The sequence below is a fragment of the Thermobia domestica genome, chromosome 17 (assembly GCF_964235325.1).
Source record: "Thermobia domestica chromosome 17, izTheDome1.hap1.1, whole genome shotgun sequence".
NCBI classification, from domain to species: domain Eukaryota; kingdom Metazoa; phylum Arthropoda; class Insecta; order Zygentoma; family Lepismatidae; genus Thermobia; species Thermobia domestica.
In genome coordinates, this window is record NC_137470.1 from 177,699,878 (window position 1) to 177,707,484 (window position 7,607).

Below are 7,607 nucleotides of genomic sequence, written 5' to 3' on the forward strand. Positions count from 1 at the left end.
ATAGTAACGGGTAGACACTGTCCAACTGGCCACTGGTTTGGCCATTGATCACCAGTTAATATCGGTATCAAAATGTTTATCATCCTCTTAGATATTGATTAGCACCAATATTATCTCTCTATGACTTACCATTCCTGAAATATTGGCCAAAAAATAGTTCCGATTTTGGGAGATTTAAGGAGCCATGTCTCGGGAGCAGTAAGTCATAGAGAGATGATATTTTGCGAATTTTTGCTAGAAAGAAAAGAAGGTTCGGATAAAAAGATTTACCTTTACATGTAGGAACAATCACAGTTATCCTACCCATTCCATCTCTCCATTCTTTTTAAGTTCGTTCTGGCAATGCTCTTGGAGCATTCTCAACTAGATTTTAGAAATAAAAATAAACTAATTGATTATTATTAAAGCTAATAATTTATAACAGAAGCACACATAACTGTTGGTTGGTTCACAAAATTAACGATTTGACTTCACTCAACTTTAGGACTGAGAATTTAATCGATTTCGCCCATCACATTTATTGGGGTAGTACTAATAATTTGGCAACATCGCAAGAAGCCGTTATGCCAAGTCACTGAAAGGCAGTATGCATCGGAGAAATGCATGATGGCATTCTGTATATGTGACTCGTAACATCCTGTTTACAATTAGTAGCTACCATATGATATGTTCCGTTAGCGTCGCACTTTACTGTTGGAGAGAAGTACCGTATACGTAAGGAAGGATATTTGAAAAGATCTTTTAACTGAGCTTGTAACGTAAAAAAAAAAGAAAAAGAAAAAGAAAAAAAGGAAAAAAGTCGGAACTGAGTGAGAAGAGTTGATATGAACTTGAGCCTCGTGTGATTGGTTGATTTCTGTTGTCAGCCATATTAATTCATAACTGAGTTTCACATCAGCTGAATGGCACCAGAAGAGTACTGTAATAAATAGCGCATTTGATAAGCCCCGTTATTCTGCAGTGTTGCCAATTTTGTTTTTAGTCATCTAGCCTTCACTACAAAACATAAGTCGGTTTTGAAGGTAATTTGGACTTTTCTTTAAAAACTTTCGTCATGATTTGACATGTCCAAAAATGTCTTGAAGTGCTCTACTAGTAAGCAAAATGTCTAGAATGCATCCCAACAGTCCCTAATGGGAATTGACCTAAGTGTGTTCAAAATGTACCTGCAGTTGTGTCCAATGTCTATACAGGCACAGAAAGTACAATTAAACAGTGTTACACTTTAAACATTACCGTTTACACTTTTACAAGGTGTTTCCGTCCCTATACTCATTGGACATATCTGAAGTTAAAGTGCATTTTTAACACTCTTAAGACAGTTCCTATTAACCACTGTTAGAAGGCATAAGTTTAGGTACATTTTTATTCCTATTAATTACTGCTAGTAGGCAGAAGTTCAGCCACATTTTGAACACTTTTAGAACAGTTCCTGTTAACCACTGTTAGGAGGCAGAAGTGTAGGTATTTTTGAAACACTCTTAGGACAGTTTTCACCACTGTTAGCATGAATTCTGTACTTTTTGTTCACTAATAAAACACTTCAGGACATTTTTTGATCCAAACACCGTGTTCGCACATATAAATTAACATTTAGAAATGTAGACTTAGCTATTAGCTCAAATTTTAACTAATTGATAACTGTCAATTTTTAGCAATTTGATCTTAGAAGTAGCTGAATCCGTTTTTCCTGACAAAACGTCTTTAAAAATTACGAATAAAAATAAAACTCGTTTCTTTCACTATTTTTCTGTTTGCAGCAAAATGTCCATTGTAATTATTTCTGTTGTTCATGATTACCTCATAGCCCCAAAGCAAATTATTATTCTCGAAAATGCTGCTTTCTCATAGTCAATTTTAATGCTGGAATTCGAACCACATGAGCTCCATCGGGAATCTAACCCGGGTATCCCACGCCAAAGGCGCATACACTAATCGCTTAGCCACGAGGGAGATATGTGTTGATTTTATTTTAACGTACGTGTTCTTCGCATTTGTGAACTAAGCAGGGAAAAACCTGAAATAGAAAATATAAATTAAGTACATCAGGAGCGGTGGAATAATTGTTTCTTATAACAAATCACATGGGTAAGATGTAAATTTGCTCCCAAACTGTTTCTGTGGCTAAAGAATATAATGTGAGGAGACATTATTCAATTGTACGTGCATGAAAGTAAACACAATAAATGTGATGGCAAGGCTCGAAAAGTATCGATTGAAAGTTTGATGAAAAAAATTGCAAGAGCAATGTGACATGTTAAGTAAAGTTAACATTATTCAAGCCTGTACGCATGGGCGACCGCAGTATCTTTTCCAAGGGGGAGGGGCAAGACACATACACACACACACACACACACACACACACACATATATATATATATATATATATATATATATATATATATATATATATATATATATATATATATATATATATATATACTCCATTCTCTCTCACACAATCACTTTAAGATAGATGTGCACATAATCCTTCATGTCAAACTGATCAATTATTTTAGCGCATAGTATAACTTGACGTCTGCAAAAGAAACAACAAATTATCTTTTCAACTCAACTGACGGATGGTGTCATTTAAAATACTTTGCCATTGCATTCATCAGGCTGAATATAATGATACATCACACGGGGAAGGAGAGTAGTTTAAAATCTTCTGAATGGGCTCGACTAAATTTTGTTACTCCTAATCATTTATTTGAACGATGATTTTAAAAGCAAACTTTTGTCACCTGAAGAGTCTATAGGCCTAAATATTAAGCTCTTTCGAAAATCCAGGAGGGAAAATTGACCCTCTTGCCCCCCTCTGTGGGCGCCCATGCCTGCACATTTATGCATATGCAGTTTTGGAGCTTGCTAAAGCAAAAAGCCTTCTGAGTGATGAAATTATAATGAAGTGTGCAGTAAAGTATGTTTTTAGTGGCATGAAAATGACAAATAACTTTGAATGTACAATAAAGCCCCGGGACTGGATGATCCGCCAGTGCCAAGATCTTTTTAACCCTGCTACTGTCGCGCTCAATTATTTTCATAAATAATCAGCATGAAATTAGTCTTCATAAACTTGCACTCCGCATGCAAATAAGTACTATATGTTCTAAAACAGTACTACTTTTTGTACTGTTTACTATGCATGAAAATAGGTAATGCATGTTCTAAAACAGTGCTACTTACTGTACTGTTTACTGTGCATGCAAATGAGTAATACATGTTCCAAACCAGTACTACTTACTGTACTGTTTACTGTGCATGCAAATAATTACTGTATGTTCTAAAAGAGTACTACTTACTGTAGTGTTTACTGTGCATGCAAATGAGTACTGTATGTTCTAAAAGAGTACTACTTACTGTACTGTTTACTATGCATGAAAATAAGTACTGTATGTTCTAAAATAGTACTACTTACTGTAGTGTTTACTGTGCATGCAAATGAGTACTGTATGTTCTAAAAGAGTACTACTTACTGTAGTGTTTACTGTGCATGCAAATGAGTACTGTATGTTCTAAAAGAGTACTACTTACTGTAGTGTTTACTATGCATGAAAATAAGTGCTGTATGTCCTAAAAGAGTACTACTTACTGTAGTGTTTACTGTGCATGAAAATAAGTAATACATGTTCTAAAACAGTACTACTTACTGTGCTGTTTACTGCTCATTATTTTAGTGATTTAGATGTAAAGCAAAGGTTTCTGCTGTATTTTACGTATTTTTAAAGTTTTACTATATTTTTTTTACAATAAAACGTAGTTTCATGCTGAAATTTTTTTGTGTGTGCTTGTACCTCAATTTTAATCTCTTTCGGGTTATGTGCGAATTTTGCTATCCACGGAGCCTTTGCCACCCCACTCCGCAGATAATTATGGCTTTACTGTATATCAACTTTTCATTGGGCTGTACAGAGAAGAATATCACAAAATTGTTACCAAATGGAAATAAAATATCTAACAAAATCGAGTAATGCACTTTCTTATTTTGTGCTTTGAGGAAAGTACATATCAATCAGATGTAAGTCAGCTTCCAAGTTTTACAGGCCTGAGACAAGAAGATTTTTGGAGTAAAGACGAGCTGTTAGGCATGCATCCTCCGTAAGGACCGCAAAAAGTAGGGACATTTATGAACCAGTTAAAGATTATGTTGACAAATTTAGAAATTGTGAGAAATATCAATCAACTGTAACAGATGGACCAACGGCGATGGTAGGGGAGATGCCAGCTCTAATAGACATTTTGAGAGAAGATTTATAAATGCGGTTCATTTCATTATCTTGTTCGTCAAGAAGCTATTTGTGACAAAACATTAAAGTAGAATACACTCTTGAAAAATATTCTCGAAACTATCATCATGATAAGGGGCGTAAGTAACGGTATTTTGTATTTCAATTTTCGTCAATCCTTCGAGAATATGGAATCAGAGTACGTAAACTTAGTTCTTTAAAAGGCTTAGGGTAGCAAAATGCAGGAAATTGTCTTCTGACACTTCTTGAATTGAGAAAAGAAATCCCTTATGCTTGTTAATCAGTTTGTTCCATCAGACACTACATACAGGGTCCGACCAAAAGACCTCCCGTATTTAGAGAGGGTACTATGGGAGTTGTGATGGCGATACAGCGGTGCAGGTTATCGATCAATAGCGGTACTCGTGCCATTTTCAGTAGTCGCAATGGCGTGGCGCGGTGAACATCGTGCGTTTGTTATACATTAATATATTCGTAATGGTGCTTCTGTATTACTACTCAGCAGACATTTAGCATTTGGTTCAAAGGTCCTTTTTCCGGAACTTGTACATAAAAAAGAAGCTTCAAAGTATTGATTTCCTTCGACACTTGACATTTTTGACATACGTTGCAGGGCATTTAAATGAGATGAACATACATCCAGAACAGACCGGTAACCAGCCCAAAAATATAAGGGGGCGGTAGAAGTTAAAGGGGGCCCGATCCAACCATATTATAGTTCATTTGCAAGCCTACCGTGAAAATTTTAGGGGCTGGTAAAAATTTAGTGGGTGTCCCCCTTAGACCCCCTTCGATACGGACCTGATTCAAAGGGAAGAAACCAATTAGTTTCTGATCTTATGGGACCTACCAATGGATTCTGGAACAAGCTGTACTTTTCCAACTCTGATTTTCGAAAAAAATAATTTAACACAATTTCGAAGTTGCAATCTTCTGACATTAGATTAAGGAAAAGTTTTTACTTACTTTAGTAATCATAAATGGTATAAATGAAAGACTTTAATTCAAGCTTGTCGGAGTTTGACAAAGTAAGACAATATCTTGCAATAAAACTGTTTAATATTTCGATTCCATACGCGTTTTACTTCATTTAAACTTACGCTTCAAACGTACCAACTGTGTTTATCATTAGTATTCAATTAATTGGAGAGTTACTGTATAATTGTTGTGGTATAATTTTAATTGTTTCACTATTAATATTTGACGTAGCTAGTTTGGTACTTCCCGAGTAGGTAGAAGTGTAATGTTTTTTTTTTCATTAACACATATTGTCAATTTAACCCTCGCACTTCCTAGGTATTTTTTTGTAACGCGGACTTCCAAAGGGGGATCATTTTGTGCCCACCTGTTAAGGGGGTAGACTACTAAATATTTTTCAAAGGCTAACAATATTTCTTTTGCCCGTTTTTGGTAAGTGAAAAAGATATGACGAAATGTAACTTATCACAAGAATAGACAATGTTATTCTACACCAGGAAATACAAATCAAAAGCATTTTCAGTGTTGCCATCCATAGAAATTACAGTGTGATCAGAATTTGAATTACCCAAAAATCTAACTTAAGGCAGCAACTAGAAAACTGAACTCAATGACAAATGATGACTTACCATGTTGTTTTTGTTCTTTGTTAACTACTTTTAAAATAACATTTGTATTTAATTTGTAATAACTTATTTATTTTGTAATAACTTACATAAGTTATTACAAAATAAATGCAAATGCTATTTAAAACGTAGTTAACAAGGAAACAAGACAACATGGTAAGCTATCATTTGCCGTTGAGTTCAGTTTTCTAGTCGCTGCCTTATCCTAGATTTTTAGATAATTCAAATTCTGGTCACACTGTAATTTCTATGGATGGCAACACTGGAATTCCTTTCGATTTGTATTTTCGGGTGTAGAATAACATTATCTATTCTTGTGATAAGTTACATTTCGTCATCTCTTTTTCACTTACGAAAATTGGGCAAAAGAAAAATTGTTAGCTTTTGAAAAATATTTAGTAGTCTGCCCCCTTAATATTAAATAAATCTCGCGAAAGAAACAAATCAGAAACTCTCACAAAATTCTACAGTACTCAGGATGAGATTAATAGGTGTTTATTGTGCTGCCATCTAGGAGTGAAACTTCTAAATGTCAGTCGCATCTCCTACGAACAGGGGAGTACTTTGTGCCCACCAACTTAAAATAGCAAATTTTATGAGACACACATACTTTCAATTTGAACCACCCTAAGTTATATGCTTTAACTAAATATGTTGAGCAATAGCATATTTTCAATTAAAAAACGATTAGAAGGGTAATTACAAAGTACCCCCGTTGATAGGCCAAGAGTTAATATCCCAGGTAACGGTGACTTTAACTTACTTATAAGTAATCATATATTTATTTAAAATCTTGCACAATAAATTTAGACGAATGGCCGCCATGTTAATTGTTCACATTTTTCTGCTTTTGCACAAGCATGTAGAAAAAGATTTGTGCATTGGGGAGGGTTTTTTTATTATGGCGAAGTGGTTCGTTATAATATAAAGTAACATATAAAGAATTAATTACATTTGGCGGAAATCATAGGTGTTAAATGGTAGTTTATGTTGTCACATGTAATAATCTAGCTTTACTGAAGTTATTTTTAATTTATGATTGCACAAATTATTACTAAATGAGCTTACCAATGCATTAATGATGTGTGTTAATGGAAATTCTTCAAGTACTATTTACGTATTGGAAACAGGAGAATGAAGCGTAAATTATTTCTAATACCCTGGTAATTCTTGTTTGAAAAGATCTATTTTTTTAAAAAAAAATCGGTTTCTTTGTTAGCACACTCTGAAAACGAGGGAGGTCATGAAAACCATAAAAAATATTTGTTGCTAAGTTTGGCATATTCATTGGAAACATATTTCGCGTAACATAACAAGTTATTAAAATTATCTTCTATTGTTTCCAGAATAATATGAAAAAATCTTGTGCTGTATAAAACTTGTTAAATAATTATATTTTTCTGTTGTACGCATAATACATATAGTAGTGTCAAAACATAAATAATTGTATGTATCATTTCGTGTTTACGCATGCACTGAACCTGTGTTGCCAAATTGAGCTACAAGTTAGCAGATTGGCCGATTTTAAAAGTGTCCTCTCTACCAAAATTTCAAACTTTGCGACACGCTACGTTTTGGCCTACTTTTAATTATCTGCACGCTATAAATCTTACGAATGCGATACTTTCTAATTTTCATATATGAAATCACAAAATACTGGTTTTATATAATACAATAAAAATTTTGTTTGGTGAGTGTTCTCTTTACATTGAACAAGAGTTTTACTGAAACTAATGTGTTCGATACTTGTTCA